This window comes from Artemia sp. Qi Xiang Cuo, chromosome 1 (assembly GCF_049724085.1).
Source record: "Artemia sp. Qi Xiang Cuo chromosome 1, ASM4972408v1, whole genome shotgun sequence".
Taxonomy (NCBI): domain Eukaryota; kingdom Metazoa; phylum Arthropoda; class Branchiopoda; order Anostraca; family Artemiidae; genus Artemia; species Artemia sp. Qi Xiang Cuo.
In genome coordinates this window covers 81,225,166-81,243,065 of record NC_142794.1, presented here as the reverse complement: position 1 = coordinate 81,243,065, position 17,900 = coordinate 81,225,166, and the positions used below count along the sequence as shown (strand labels likewise).

The window sequence follows — 17,900 nt, the reverse complement described above, 5'->3', positions numbered from 1 at the left end:
CTAGGAACCTAGTAAGAGATTCTGCCTAAACGGGATATTTTTTTCTTTTTTTTCTTTTTTTTTTTCTTTTTCTTTTCCACAGATAGCTTGGCACTGGAACATCGTAAAGGGTTGTTCAATAGCGCATTTTAAAGGAAATTAATTGGGTTAAAAATCTATAGTAACTAAAATAAATTATTTCTAAAAGAGAATAAATTTTTCCACCAAAAACTGCATTTTTGATGTCTTTTCACACTGCAGTCTTTCAAACATAATCGTATACCAGCGGTAAGAATTGAACCCACGCCTCTGAAGAGACTGGTGGCTAACACCAGTGCCTTGGACCACTCGGCCAGGCTGCCTCTCATAAATAAATATATATGTGAATTTGGGTTGCAGCAGTAGCTAGCAACCTAGTAATAGACGATCAGTCCAATGCTAAGAAATATAAAAACCCAAAACTCCTAAAAATAGAGTCAGATCAAAACAAAAGTACATCATTAGAAATACCTTGTCTGAAACCCTACTAGATAAATAATGAACGTCATCATATCCGGGTTGCAGCGGTAGCTAGCAACCTAGTAAGAGACGATCACGTCCAATGTTAAGAAATATAAAAACCCATAGTTCCTAACAAAGAAATCAGATCAAAACAAAAAGTACACCATTAGAACCGCCTTGTCCAAAACCCCTGTATAGGAAACTTTCTGTCCCTTGGCTTGAACAGCAAGGGAAATATATTGGCTTGAAAATCAAGAAAATTGACTTTAACCACGTTATTCTCCCCGAACGGGATATTTTTTTCTTTTTTTTTCTTTTTCTTTTCCACAGATAGCTTGGCACTGGAACATCGTAGAAAGTTGTTCAATAGCTCATTTTAAAGGAAATTAATTGGGTTAAAAACCTTTTGTAACTAAAATAAATTATTTCTAAAAGAGTTATAATAAAGATCGAACTCTTCCCTATACTAACTTGCATACGCAACTTCACTATAGTTAAGTTTACAGTATTTATATTATGCATCATTATAAATTATACAAGGTTCAAATGTTCGAAGATTATAGAGTTAAAAATTTTCGCACACCGGGAATCGAACCCGAGCCTGTTAAGTGAAAGTTAACTATCCTAGCCACTAGACCATATTGAACCATAAAGAAGTATGATTTAAGAGCCATATGCGTATTATTATTTCACCATACCAATTATAATAAGGCAAAAACAAAATCGTCGACTTGCAACCTTACTTTTGACACATTAGTTAAATCTTCATCAGGCTTAAAAAATGTTTTGCTAGTTTTACATGAAAGAACGAACCTTAGTCCATATTACATTAAAAGACGATCATTGGAATAACATACCACTGCATACATTGGACTTACTTACTCTTCTTTTGGACTTAGTACGTCTCTTACTATTTCAAAGAAGAAAAACCCGTAGGCTTTTTCCTGTTTGTAATGATATAGCATAAAACGAAACCCAAGTTGTAACTAACGTCATCCTTGTTGTTATACCACTTAATCTATATAGGTTTTACAGTAAAGAACCATCTCTAGTCCATTGTAATCAAATAGTTCGTGGTAAAGATTTACAGTAAGGACCGAAGTCAATCTCATAGTAACTGATGCAACAGGGAAAAGAAAAAAGAGGTCTGTGGTATATATGACGTCATACGAGGTTAAATTTGATTTTAAATAAATCCGGGCTGCTGCGGTAGCTAGCAACCTAGTAAGAGACGATCACCTCCAATGTTAAGAAATATAAAACCCCCAACTCCTAAAAAAAGAGTCAGATCCAAACAAAAAGTACACCATTAGAACCGCCTTGTCCGAATCCTCTATAAAGGAAACTTACCGCCCTTTGGCTTGAATAACAAAGAAAATATATTGGCTTGAAAATCAAGAAAATTGACTTTTACCACGTTGTTCTCCACAAACGGGATATTTTTTTCTTTCTTTTCCACAGATAGCTTGGCACTGGAACATCGTAAAGAGTTGTTCAATGGCTCATTTTAAAGGAAATCTCTAGATCTAGCGCTATTTGTACTTAATTTTTTTTTTTATTAATTTTTTTACGAAAAACTTAATTTTTTATATACAATATTAAACAATGACGTCATAGTCTTTGGATGTAGTTAGTACATAAAGTCTGGATCATCGAATTAAAGCTGAAACTAAGTAATTTATATTAAAGAACGATCATTAGAAAAGCACACCATTGCATATATTGGACTGAGCTAGTTTTTTTTATAATGTACATAAAGGACCGATACAGTTCAGTATAAATGGGGAATATGTAAGTTTCATCGGATATAGCTGAAATCCGGGTTGCAGCGGTAGCTAGCAACCTAGTAAGAGACGATCACGTCCAATGTTAAGAAATATAAAATTACATTAAAAGACGATCATTGGAATCCGGGTTGCAGCGGTAGCTAGCAACCTAGTAAGAGACGATCACGTCCAATGTTAAGAAATATAAAAACCCGTAGCTCCTAAAAAAGGAGTCAGATCAAAACAAAAAGTACACCATTAGAACCACCTTATCCGAAATCCGGGTTGCAGCGGTAGCTAGCAACCTAGTAAGAGACGATCACGTCCAATGTTAAGAAATATAAAACCCCCCAACTCCTAAAAAAAGAGTCAGATCAAAACAAAAAGTACACCATTAGAACCGCCTTGTCCGAATCCTCTATAAAGGAAACTTACCGCCCTTTGGCTTGAATAACAAAGAAAATATATTGGCTTGAAAATCAAGAAAATTGACTTTTACCACGTTATTCTCCACAAACGGGATATTTTTTTCTTTCCGCTTTTTTTTCTGCTCAGCTAGCTGGGCACTGGAAAATCATAGAGAGCTGTATAATAGCTCATTTTAAAGGAAATTGCAACATCTAGTCACTTTTGTATTTAAAAATAAAATACTTTTTAAAGTAGAATCAATTTTGTCAAAAAAATTGCATTTTTGATGTATTTTCATACTGCAGTCTTTTCAAAGATATTTGAATTTTGAAGCAATAAAACAGTCCATGTAATGAACTCTATAGTAATAATAGCTACTTGTCTCAATAGTATCCGAAACTCCTGGAACCAAAATTTTCTTTTTTGGCTTAATCGCTAAAATTATTATGTAAACTGCAAAAATATAAGTATGATGCCTAATCAGTAATAGTAATTTTTTAATTTAAACAACAAAAATACATGAAAATTCTAAAATTAGTTTTGCTTTTTGTCTCCTGGAAGAAATTTTTTTTTCATCTCAGTTCAAATTTATTATTGTATCCTGGAACCAAACTTTTTTGGTTTGTAACCCGTAAAGTACATATCTCCATATTATTGTCTCATAATTGCAATTATTTTAGTTTTCAGTCCAGAATCACTAAACTTATTATGTAAACTGCAAAAATATTTATGGTGTCTAACCAATAATACTAATTTTGTAATTCAAACAAGATAAATACCTGAAAATTTTAAAATTAGTTTTGTTTTATGCTAGGTTTTAGATACTCGACACGGGATTTTGTGTGCTTAATAATTTTAAACCTTGAAAAAATATGGTCTCACGCGAGTGGAAAAAAAGAAAGAATAACCAAAAACAATATCAAAATAGAACAATCCAAATTTCTACTAATAGAAAACTTTACTACACAAAAAATAAAGCTAACATCCTGAAATATCAGAAAAGTCTATTTAAAAGAGATAAAAATGCCACCAAACGCAATAAAGCTCGAGCACGCGTAAGGATTGCTACTAAGATGTCTTGTGATCCAGGATTTAAGAAAATGAAATATGACAGAGCAAAACAGAGGTATCTTACGGATCAGGGGTATCGAGAAGGGAAAATTGAGACAGCGAAACAAAAGAGCAAGGAACGGTATGATAACGATATAGATTACCGAAACAAACATAAGAAAAAAGTTGCTACCAGAATAATGGGTAGATACTGTTACAGTAAAGAACGAACCTCCAGCCCATAGTAACTAAAATAAGATTATAATTAATACTAAAGATAGATCAATGATGTCATAAGCGTAGGTTGTAGCCAGGTCGTCTCTTACTATTCCAACTAAGAAAAAGCCATAGGCTTTTTCCTGTTTGTAATAGAGTAAGGTAAAATAAAGAACGAACTCTAGCCTATATTTTATATCAAAGGACAATTACAATAATCCGGGTTGCAGCAGTAGCTAGCAAACTATTAAGAGACGATCACGTCCAATGTTAAGAGATATAAAAACCCATAACTCCTAAAAAAGATCTGGGTTGCAGCGGTAGCTAGCAACCTAGTAAGGGACGTTCACGTTCAATGTTAAGAAATATAAAAACCCATAGTTCCTAATAAAAAGTCCGATCAAAACAAAAAGTACACCATTAGAACCGCCTTGTCAGAAACCCCTGTTTGGGAAACTTTCTGTCATTTGGCTTGAACAGCAAGGGAAATATATTGGCTTGAAAATCAAGAAAAGTGGCGGCTACTACAACATTCTGCCTAAACGGGATATTTTTTCTTTCTTGTTATCCAGAGATAGCTTTGCACTGGAACATCGTAGAAAGTTGTTCAATGACTCATTTTAAAGAAAATTAATTGGGTTAAAAAGCTTTTGTAACTAAATTATTTTAAAACAGGATAAATTTTTCCACTAAAACTGTATTTTTGATGTCTTTCCATACTGCTGTCTTTTCAAAGACATTTGATTTTTGAAGCCATCAAACAGTTCGTGGTAAGGTTGTATTTTAAACTTTATATTCCATAGATAGCTTAGCACTGGAACATCGTAGAGAGTTGTTCAATGGATCATTTTAAATCCGGGTTGCAGCGGTAGCTAGCAACCTAGTAAGAGACGACCACGTCCAATGTTAAGAAATATAAAAGCCCCTAACTCCTAAGAAAAGAGTCAGATCAAAACAAAAACTACACCATTAGAACCACCTTGTCCAAAACCCTTATTAAGGAAACTTATCACTCTTTGGCTTGATTTACAGTAAAGAACGATCTCTCGCCTATAGTAACTTATATATGGTGGTTCCAGGGATAGTTATACACAGGGTTATACACACACCGATATAGCTCATCATAAATACTGTTTGTCAATTATTACATTAAAAGAGGAGAATTGGAATAAAAAATTATTGCATACATTGGACTTAGTTCGGTACATGATCGTTTGAGGTTCGGCTCTTACTATTTCATAGAAGAAAAAGCCGTAGGCTTTTTCCTGTTTGTAATATTTTCCTGTGTGTCCGGGTTGCAGAAGTAGCTAGCAATCTAGTAAGAGACGATCATGTCCAATGATAAGAAATATAAAAACCCATAACTCCTAAGAAAAATTTCAAATCAAAACATCCGGGTTGCAGCGGTAGCTAGTCTGGGTTGCAGCGGTAGCTAGCAACCTAGTAAGAGACGATCACGTCCAATGTTAAGAAATATAAAAACCCATAGTTCCTAAAAAAGAAGTCAGATCAAAACAAAAAGTACACCATTAGAACCGCCTTGTCCGAAACCCCTGTATAGGAAACTTTCTGTCCCTTGGCTTCAACAGCAAGGGAAATATATTGGCTTCAAAATCAAAGAAAGTGGCAGCTACTACAGCATTCTGCCTAAACGGCATCTTTTTTTCTTTTCCAAAGATAGCTTGGCACTGGAACATCGTAGAGAGTTGTTCAATGGCTCATTTTAAAGGAAATCTCTAGATCTAGCTTCTTTTGCACTTAATTTTTTTTCGATTAATTATTTTTTACGAAAAACTTAATTTTGTATATACAATATTGATCAATGACGTCATAGTCGTTAGATGTAGTTAGTATTACATAATTATAATAAAGAACGAATATTTTACCGATTATCTACTAATAACCATATATGACGTAATAAGTGACATGACGTAATATGTAAAACCTATTGTGTACTAATAACCATATATGACTTAATGAGTGACGTGACGTAAAAATTGAAAAAATTAATTTTTATTTTATTTTCGTTTTTAGTTCAGAATCGCTAAAGTTATAAACTGCAAAAATATTTATGTTGTCTGAAAAATAGTTTTAATCTTTTAATTTAGACTAGAAAAATACCTGAAAATTTAAAAATTAGTTTAATTTTTTGTTAGGTTCTTGATACTTGATACATGACATAAACATTCAACTAATGGTTACATAATGGTTTCAATCAAGCAAGCTACACGCAAGTTAAAAAACAGTACTACCAAAAAAACAGAGATAGCATCTTGAAAAGAGAAAAGCAAAGGTATTCAACCGACCAGGCGTGTCGAGATGCGAAAATTGATAGTGACAAACAGCGTTATTATAATGATGTAGTTTATAGACATGCGAAAATTGAGTATTTATATTATGACAATTTATCCGGGTTGCAGCGGTAGCTAGCAACCTAGTAAGAGACGATCACGTCCAATGTTAAGAAATATAAAAACCCATAGTTCCTAACAAAGGAGTCAGATCAAAACAAAAAGTACACCATTAGAATCCGGGTTGTAGTGGTAGCTAGTAACCTCGTAAGAGACTATCACGTCTAATGTTCAGAGATATAAAAACCCATAAATCCTTAAAAAAAAGAGTGAGATCAAAACAAAAAGTACACCATCAGAATTACCTTGTCCGAAATTCCTATAAGGGAAACTTACCGCCCTTTGGCTTGAATAAAAAACAAAATATATTGGCTTGAAAATCAAGAAAATTGACTTTAACAACGTTATTCTCCACAAAGTTTATAATAAAGAACGAATATTTTACCGATTATCTACTAATAACCATATATGACGTATTAAGTGACATGACGTAATATCTAAAACCTATTGTGTACTAATAACCATATATGACTTAATGAGTGACATGACGTAAAAATTGAAAAAATTAATTTTTATTTTATTTTCGTTTTTAGTTCAGAATCGCTAAAGTTATAAACTGCAAAAATATTTTTGGTGTCTGAACAATAGTATTAATCTTTTAATTTAGAATAGGAAAATACCTGAAAATTTAAAAATTATAAATAAAGGACCGATATAGTTAAGCATACATGGTATTTGTCAATTAGGTTCTTTTATAAAATTATCCATTATTATGTAAAATGCAGTAATTTTTGGGGGGTTTTAACAAAAAATTTATTTGTTAAATGCAGCTAGAATAATTCCTGAAAATTTTACATATAATAATTTTATTTAACAGCAAACTGCAAAAATATTTATGATGTATGAGCAATAATTTTAATTTTTTAATTCAAACCAGAAAAATTCCTGAAAATTTTAAAATTATTATGGTTTTAATTTCGCCTAAAGTGACTCGATACACCATTTTATCGGATGTAAATCATAATATTTCCCATACAAGGAATCGAACTTTAGCCAACTGGGTAAGAGTTTACAGTAAATCCGGGTTGTAGCGGTAGCTAGCAACCTAGTAAGAGACCTTCACGTCCAATGTTAAGAAATATAAAACCCATAGTTCCTAAAAAAGGAGTCAGATCAAATTCAAAAGTACACCATTAGAACCACCTTGTCCGAAACCCCTGTATAGGAAACTTTCAGTCCCTTGGCTTGAACAGCAAGAAAAATATATTGGCTTGAAAATCAAGAAAAGTTGCAGCTACTACAACATTCTGCCTAAACGAGATATTTTTTTTCTCTTTTCTTTCTTTTCCACAGATAGCTTGGCGCTGGAACATCGTAGAGAGTTGTTCAATGGCTCATTTTAAAGGAAATTAATTGGGTTAAAAATCTATAGTAACTAAAATAAATTATTTCTAAAAGAGAATAAATTTTTCCACCAAAAACTGCATTTTCGATGTCTTTTCACACTGCAGTCTTTCAAACATAATCTTATACCAGCGGTAGGATTTCAGCCAACGCCTCCGAAGAGACTGGTGGCTAACACCAGTGCCTTGGACCACTCGGCCAAACTGCCTCTCATAAATAATATATATGTGAATCTGGGTTGCAGCAGTAGCTAGCAACCTACCAAGAGACGATCAGTCCAATGCTAAGAAATATAAAAACCCAAAACTCCTAAAAATATGAGTCAGATCAAAACAAAATCCGGGTTGCAGCGGTAGCTAGCAACCTAATAAGAGACGATCACGTCCAATGTTAAGAAATATAAAAACCCATAGTTCCTAAAAAAGGAGTCAGATCAAAACAAAAAGTACACCATTAGAACCGCCTTGTCCGAAACCCCTGTATAGGAAACTTTCTGTCCCTTGGCTTGAACAGAAAGGGAAATATATTGGCTTGAAAATCAAGAAAAGTGGCAGCTACTACAACATTCTTCCTAAACGGGATATTTTTTTCTTTTTTTTTTCTTTGTTTCCAGAGATAGCTTGGCACTGGAACATCGTAGAGGGTTGTTCAATAGCTCATTTTAAAGGAAATTAATTGGGTTAAAAACCTTTTGTAACTAAAATAAATTATTTCTAAAAGAGAATAAATTTTTCCACCAAAAACTGCATTTTCGATGTCTTTTCACACTGCAGTCTTTCAAACATAATCGTATACCTGCGGTAAGATTTGAACCCACGCCTCCGAAGAGACTGGTGGCTAACACCAGTGCCTTGGACCACTCGGCCAGGTTGCCTCTCATAAATAATATATATGTGAATCCGGGTTGCAGCAGTAGCTAGCAATCTAGTAAGAGACGATCAGTCCAATGCTAAGAAATATAACAAAACTCCTAAAAATAGAGTCAGATCAAAACAAAAGTACATCATTAGAATTACCTTGTCTGAAACCCTACTAGATAAATATTGAATGTCGTCATAGTTTTATATTAGAGCTATGACGTGAATAGAAAAACACGAAATTATATTGTTGTTTCTGAAGACGTCATGAAATAATGTTATTGCGCTATGACGTCAATAAAATCATTACGCTGTGACGTCATAATTACTATATAAGAAGCGTCAGAACTGTAAATGTTCACATTCATAATTACATAATGGTTTCAATCAAGCAAGCCGCACGCAAATTGAAAAAACAGTACTACACAAACAACAGAGATAGTATCTTGAAAAGAAAAAAGCAAAGGTATTCAACCGACCAGGCGTATCGAGAAGTAATCAAACAAAACAGCAAGATGTGTTATCACAATGATGAAGATTATAGACATTCAAAAATTGAGATAGCCAAACAAAAGATCAAGGAACGGTATGATAATGATGAAGATTACAGAGAAGCAACAATTGAGCAGGCTAGACAAAAGAGCAAGGAACGGTATGATAATGATGAATATTACAGAGAAGCAAGAATTGAGCAGGATAGACAAAAGATCAAGGAGCGTTATCATAATGATAAACTTTATAGAGAAGCAACAATTGAGCAGGCTAGACAAAAGAGCAAGGAACGGTATGATAATGATGAAGATTACCGAAACAAACATAAGAAAAAAGTTGCTACCAGAATAATGGGTAGATACTGGGGTGACAAAAGCTATAATGAAAAAATTAAATTCTCTGCGAGGTTGTACCGAAGAACGCATAAGGACAAAGGGAAAAATTACATTCAGAAATACAAGAAGATGGCAAAAATGCAGGCTGATCTTTGTAAATTGAGAAACATTTTACGCATGTTTTATCGGGATCACGAAAAGTATTCAAAATTACAGATTAAAATTCTCTTTGAAAGAGCGGATGCTGTTGAAAAGTCGGCTAGAAATTCTTTGGCAAAGCTTCATAGTAATATCCAAAAGAAATGTTGTCAGTTTAACGAAAAGCTTCCAAGGTATGGATTGGCAACTGCGGAACAGTTTATAGATGCAATGGAAAATGTTCGACAACACAGTGAATATACGGAGGCGTACTTCTTAGAAAATTCGTATATTAATTTTGGAAGGAGCAATTGCAGTTTATGTAGCAGCAATAAAAATATATATACAAGCATACCTATCAACAGCGAAGGAAAAGCAATGTTTTTCAATTATGGCGAAAACGAGCCTGTTAGGGTTATTAGTAAATATGTTTGTAAGACTAATGATTTAGAACAAATTCCTGGAACACCGACTCAAGAAAAAAGCATTTCTAACTGTGTTTTAAACAGTTCTTTTAGTTCTACCGAATATTTGGCAAAAAATTCTCTGTGTAGTAGAACAAACTGTCCTGAAAAGTACGAGACAACTATTAAAAAATGCTCTAGAACTAGATCTGACAAGGAAATTATGATGGCTGAAGTCACCTATAACAATCTGAGTAAACATTCAAAACCAAAAACTGGGCAGCAGGTTACTTGGCAATGTCACCCTGATATCTGCAAGCTCTATCCGACGGATATTGAATTATAACAAATTCTTTTTGATATCCTTGAAAATAATACAGCATTAAAATTTTCAACTGACAAAGTGGTTAATTTCTACCTTGGCGGCTTGGATTATTGTGAAATCAATTACAGGGACACAAGAAAGCATGGGCATTCGTTATACTGTAGCCCAAATGAGGGATGTCAGAGCTATTTGCGTTCTCTAAGGGCACTAGCTCCACATTTTCCTGTCTTTCCGGGTTGGAGCGGTAGCTAGCAACCTAGTAAGAGACGATCACGTCCAATGTTAAGAAATATAAAAACCCATAGTTCCTAACAAAGGAGTCAGATCAAAACAAAAAGTACACCATTAGAACCGCCTTGTCCGAAACCCCTGTATAGGAAACTTTCTGTCCCTTGGCTTGAACAGCAAGGGAAATATATTGGCTTGAAAATCAAGAAAATTGACTTTAACCACGTTATTCTCCCCAAACGGGATATTTTTTTCTTTTTTCTTTTTCTTTTGTTTTCTTTTCCACAGATAGCTTGGCACTGGAACATCGTAGAGGGTTGTTAAATAGCTCATTTTAAAGGAAATTAATTGGGTTAAAAATCTATAGTAACTAAAATAAATTATTTCTAAAAAAGAATAAATTTTTCCAATAAAAACTGTATTTTTGATGCAGTGACGTCATAATTACTATATAAGAAACGTCAAAACTGTAAATGGTCTCATTCATGAATACATAATGGCTAGATCAAAGCAAGCTACACGCAAGTTAAAAAATCAGTACTAAAAAATCAAGAAAAGTGGCAGCTACTACAACATTCTGCCTAAACTGGATATTTTTTTCTCTTTTCTTTGTTTCCAGTATAATAAAGATCAAACTCTTCCCTATACTAACTTGCATACGCAACTTTACTATAGTTAAGATTACAGTATTTATATTTTTTTTACATTAAAAGATTATAATAAAGAACGAGCTCTTGCCTATACTAAATTTTATACGCCACTTAATTATAGTATAGGTTCGTAATTCAAAAGATAGCATGGCACTGGAACATCGTAGAGAGTTGTTCAATGGCTCATTTTAAAGGAAATTAATTGGGTTAAAAACCTTTTGTAATTAAAACAAATTATTTTTATTACATTAAGAAATTTTAATTATGTTCCTTAAGAAATCATCATAAGTAAAAATTTACAGTAAAGAACGATCTCTCATCCATAGTAATCATTACGCCGTGACGTCATAATTACTATATAAGAAACGTCAAAACTGTAAATGGTCTCATTCATGAATCCATAATGGCTAGATCAAAGCAAGCTACACGCAAGTTAAAAAAAACAGTACTACAAAAAAAACAGAGATAGTATCTCGAAAAGAAAAAAGTAAAGGTATTCAACCGACCGGGCGTATCGAGAAGTAATAATTGAGATTGCAAAACAAAACAGCAAGATGTGTTACCACAATGATGAAGATTATAGACATGCAAAAATTGAGACAGCCAAACAAAAGTTCAAGGAGCGTTATCACAATGATGAAGATTATAGACATGCCAAAATTGAGACAGCTAAACAAAACATCAAGGAGCGTTATCAAAATGATAAACTTTATAGAGAAGCAACAATTGAGCAGGATAGACAAAAGATCAAGGAGCGTTATCACAATGATGAAGATTACATAAAGGACTGATATTGTTCATTATTGTTTAGAACGAATTCTAGGCCATAGTGACTAATTTGGTTTTAAAATTACATTAAAAGACGATCATTGGAATAATTTTACATTAAAAGACGAGCATTGGAATGACAAACCATTGCATACATTGGACTTAGTTCGGCTATTGTAGGTTCGTCTCTTTCTATTTCAACGAAGAAAAAGCCGTAGGATTTTTCCTGTTTGTTTTATAATAAAGAACGACCTCTTACCTATACTAAATTTTATACGCAACTTAATTGTAGAATAGGTTAGTAATTCAACAGATAGCATGGCACTGCAACATTGTAGAGAGTTGTTCAATGGCTCATTTTGAAGGAAATTAATGGGGTTAAAAACCAGTTTGTAATTAAAACAAATTATAATAAAGAATGACCTCTTGCCCATACTAAATTTTATAGGCCACTTCACTAGAGTATAGGTTAGTAAAGTTTGCATGAAGGAATGATACTTACCGTCACTTGGCTTGAACAAGAGGGAAAATATATTGGCTTGAAAATAAAGAAAAGTGGCTGAAACCATGATATTCTCTACATACGGCATCTTTTTTTCTTTCCTTTTTTTCTTCCTATGCTAGCTGGGCACTGGAAAATCCTTCAGAGCTGTATAACAGTTAAATTCAAAGGAAATTGCACATCTAGTACCTTTTTTAATAAAAATGAAATAGTTTTTGAAATAGAATCTATTTTGCCAAAAATTGTATTCTCGTGTATAAGCTTGATTAATGACGAAATTGTCGTATATAGGCTATAACCATATCTGGGTTGCAGCGGTAGCTATCAACCTAGTAAGAGACGACCACGCCCCATATTAAAAACTAAAGTAACCCATACCTCCTAAAATTAGATTCAGATTAAAGCAACAAGTATACTATTAGAGCTGCCTTGTCCAAAACATCTATATAGCAAACTTACCATCCCTTAGCTTGAATAACAGGGAAAATATATGGCTTGTCCGGGTTGCAGCGGTAGCTAGCAACCTAGTAAGAGTTATAATAAAGAACGAACTCTAGCCTATAGTAACTGAAATCCGGGTTGCAGCGGTAGTTAGCAACCTAGTAAGAGACGATCACGTCCAATGTAAAGAAATATAAAAACCCATAGTTCCTAAAAAAGGAGTTAGATCAAAACAAAAAGTACACCATTAGAACCGCCTTGTCCGAAATCCCTGTATAGTAAACTTTCTGTCCCTTGGCTTGAACAGCAAGAGATATATATTGGCTTGAAAATCAAGAAAAGTGGCAGCTACTACAACATTCTGCCTAAACGGGATATTTTTTTTTCTTGTTTTCTTTTTTTCTTCTTTTCCAGAGATAGCTTGGCACCGGAACATCGTAGAGAGTCGTTCAATGGCTCATTTTGAAGGAAATTAATTGGACTAAAAATCTATAGTAACTAAAATAAATTATTTCGAAAAGAGACAGTAAAGAACGATCTCTCTCCTATACTAACTAATGTATGGTGGTTCCAGGTGTAGTTACATAAAAACGATTATACTTCATCATAAATGGTGTTTGTCAATTATCCGGGTTGCAGCGGTAGCTAGCAACCTAATCTGGGTTGCAGCGGTAGCTAGCAACCTAGTAAGAGACGATTAAGTCCAATGTTACAAAATATAAAAACTCATAGTTCCTAAAAAACGAGTCAGATCAAAACAAAAATTACACAATTAGAACCGCCTTGTCCGAAACCCTGTATAGGAAACTCAGTCCCTTGGCTTGAACAGCAAGGGAAATATATTGGCTTGAAAATCAAGAAAATTACATTAAAATACGATCATTGGAATAACATACAACTGCATACATTGGACTTAGATAGCTACTTGATTGCTTGAGGATCGTCTCTTACTATTTCAAAGAAGAAAAAGCCGTAGGCTTTTTCCTGTTTGTAATGATATAGTATAAAGAAACCCAAGTTGTAACTGACGTCATCCTGGTTGTTTACAGTAAAGAACGATCTCTCACCCACAGTAACTTGTATATGGTTATATTAAAAGACGATCATTGGAATAACAAATCATTGTATACATTCGAGTTAGTTATCTACTTGATTGTTTGAAGTTCATCTCTTTCTGTTTCAAAGAATCAGGGTTGCAGCGGTAGCTAGCAGCCTAGTAAGGGACCATCACGTCCAATGTTAAGAAACACAATAAGTCATTACATGAAAAGACGATAATTGGAATAGCAAACCATTGCATACATTGGACTATATTAGCTACTTGACTATTTGAGGTTAGTCTATTACTATTTCAGAGAAGAAAAAGCTGTAGTTTTTTCTGGTTTGTAATCATATAACATAGAACGAACCCCAGTTGTAACTGACGTCATTACATAAAAGCTCGATTTAGTTCATTAAAACTGTTCAAACTGTTCTCAAAATAAAAAGTACACCATTAGAACCACCTTGTCCAAAACCCCTATAAAGGAAACTTACCGTCCTTTGGCTTGAATACCTAGCAACCTAATTAAAAGACGATCATTCGAAGAACATATCATTGCATTTATTGGACTTAGTTAGCTGTTCGATTCCTTGAAAAAAAAATACAGCAAAGAACCACATGCCAATGTTAACTGAAATAATCTATTGACAATATAACTTCAAACACATATCTTTTTAAAGTTACTTCTATAAGGTATGTTACATAAAATCTGGGTTGCAACTGTAGCTATCAACCTCGTTAAAGACGACCCCGCCCCATATTTAAAACTAAAGTAACCCATAATTCCTGAAAATAGATTCAGATCAAAACAAAAAATACACTGTTAGAACCGCCTTTTCCGAAACAGCCATATAGCAAACTTACCGTCCCTTGGCTTGAATGGGGAGAAAAAAACGGAAAAACAAACCTGCTTTCGATGCGGAATACCTTGGTGGCAGCCACTTTTCTTGATTTTTGAACTGATATATTTTCCTTGTTTTTCAAGCCAAGGGGCAGTTAGTTTCCTACATAGGAGTATTGGAGAATAAGGTTCTAATAGCGTACTTAGTTTTATGATGTGATTATAGTTTTAGGAATAATGGGCAATTTTTTTTTACTATGGGCATGGTCGTCTCTCACTAGGTTACTAGTTATTTGTTGACACCCGGATATTTTGAAAAAAACTTGAAAGCGAGAAAAAACTGTCTTTCCTACCTGACTAAGGAATGGTAACCACTATCTATCTAAGTCAGTCTTAATCCATTGTCTAAGCAAGGTTAACCATAAAATGATGATGGTTTCTTCTTTCAACAGAAGAAGTTTAACAAAAATCACATTTTTTGGCATGTTTACTATTTGCATAAGCAAGTTAAAAGCATTTTCTGTGAACAATGGATGGTCCAGACTCATCGTATTCCTGCTTAGAAATCCACATCTGTTGAAATGTTGAGAGGGAAGCTAAGATTGATCCACCGATCCATACGGTGTATTTACGCTCAGGAGGGGCAATGACTTTGATCTTCATGGTGGATGGTGCAATGGTAGTTATTTCCTTTTGCATTCTGTCAGCAATCCTAGGGAACATGGTAGAACCGCCAGACAAAACGATGCTGCCATAGAGATCCTTTCTTATGTCAACGTCGCATTTCATGATACTTTTGTACATTGTTTCATGAATCCCGTCAGACTCCATACCGAGAAAAGATGGCTGGAATAAGACTTCTGGGCATCTGAATCTCTCATTACCTATATTGATGACCTGACCATCAGGCAGCTCATAGTTTTGTTCAAGAGATGCTGAGCTGGCGGAAGTTGCCATCTCCTGTTCGAAGTCCAAAGCGACATAGCAAAGTTTTTCTTTGATATCACGAACGATTTCTCTTTCGGCAGTGGTGGTAAAGGAATATCCTCGCTCAGTTAAAATTTTCATCAAATAATCCGTCAAATCTCGACCAGCAAGGTCCAATCTCATAATTGCATGTGGAAGGGCATAACCTTCGTAGATGGGTACAGTATGTGAGACACCATCGCCAGAGTCAAGAACAATACCAGTGGTTCTTCCAGATGCGTAGAGGGATAGGACGGCTTGGATGGCAACATACATAGCAGGGGTGTTAAAAGTTTCGAACATGATTTCAGTCATTTTTTCTCTGTTGGCTTTTGGGTTAAGAGGAGCCTCTGTGAGTAAAACTGGGTGCTCTTCTGGGGCAACGCGAAGTTCATTGTAGAATGTATGATGCCAAATCTTTTCCATATCGTCCCAATCTGTGACAATTCCATGCTCTACAGGATACTTAAGTCTCAAAATTCCCCTTTTTGCTTGAGCGTCATCGCCTACATAAGCATCCTGGCTGCCTGAATTAATCATCACTCCCGTATGTTTTGGACGTCCAATCACAGCAGGAAACATAACTTTTGGGGCATCATCTCCTGAAAATCCTTCTTTACAAATACCTGATCCATTATCAATAACAACTGCAACTAAATCTTCTGTCATATTTTTTTCAAATGTCTTAGTAATTCTTACTATAATATGACATTACAAGCTTAAGTACCGTATCGAGTTGCAAATCCCTAACAAAAAATAAAACTAATTTTAAAATTTACAGATATTTTTCTAGTTTGAAATAAAAAATAAAAAGTATTGCTCGAACACCATACAAATTTTTGCAGTTTACAAAATAACCTTACCGATTCTGAACTGAAAACTATAATAAAAATTGATTTTCTTTTCTACAAAAGATACGCACTTTAGAAGTTGAGCCAAAAACAGTTTGATTCCAGGAGATAGTTATAACTTTTAAGTAAGAGATGGAATAAAACTTTCGTTGATGAAATTGAACCTACAACAAAACTATTTTGAAAATTTCAGGTATTTCTCTATTTTGAAACAAGAAAAAAATTAATATTATTTCTCAGACACCATAAATATTTTTGCACTTTACATAATAACCTTAGCGATTCTGAACTGAAAACTAAAATAAAATAAGAAATTGAAATTCTTTTCTACGAAAATGTAGCACAAAACATAGGGTACGCACTTTAAAAATTGAGCCAAAAAAAGTTTGGTTCCAGGAGACAATTATAGCTTCGAAGTAAGAGACTAAATAAAAGTTTTATTTATTAAATCGAACAAAAAAACAAAGCTAATTTAAAAATTGTCAGGTATTTTCCTAGTTTGAATTAAAAAATTAATATTATTTCTCAGATACCATAAATATTTTTCCAGTTTGCATCATAATATTAGCGATTATGTACTGATGCAATTATAGCTAACACTATAATATCGCATTTACTTTTGTGCCATATATGGTTAGAGTCTAGTATTATGACATCATTCATCTATCTTATACATGATTGGACGTCATGACATCAAGCAAAGGCTCAAATTGTCTACGTTTAGAAGACAAATGACAGTGAGAATCTATATATAGAAGCCTACCGCGTGCCAATTACCGGGGCCTGGTGGCGTTTGAAAAATTGAAGATTTTCATGCATTGAGAAATATATTAAACTGGTTAAAGAGCGATATATTGGTAATTGCAAAAATAACTGTATATATTGGAAAAGGGATTAAAACAATCTTAAAACCCTAAAATCGAAAACCAAAAGTTTGAAGCTTAGTAGAAATCGTTGTTAGAAATTGGACTTGCTGTAATAATCAAATGTTTATGAATAAATTCAGTATTAAAAGTCATTAAATTGCCTAAAGAACAAAAACTGGAAATTGCAAAAATATTTGTACATATTTTAACAAGGCATTACAACAATTCTAAAAACTTATTAGAATAGAAAACCGAAAGTCTGAAGCTTAGTAGAAATCATTTTTAGAAATCGGACTTGCTGTAATAATCAAATATTTATGAAAAGATTCAGTATTAAAAGACATTAAATTGCCTAAAGAACAAAAAACTGGTAATTGCAAAAGTTTTTGTATATGTTTTAACAAGGCATTACAAAACTTCTAAGACCTCTGAAAAGAAAACCAAAAGTTTGAAGCTTAGTAGAAATTGTTTTAAGAAATCGGATTTACTTTAAAAATCAAATATTTTTGATAAAACTGC

General features: G+C 33.7%; 1 pseudogene; it reads right to left on the bottom strand.

The window, feature by feature from the left end:
• Positions 1–15,205: 15,205 nt before the first annotated feature.
• Positions 15,206–16,333, bottom strand: LOC148956792 (actin, cytoplasmic pseudogene; annotated as a pseudogene).
• Between the last annotated feature and the right edge of the window lie 1,567 nt (positions 16,334–17,900).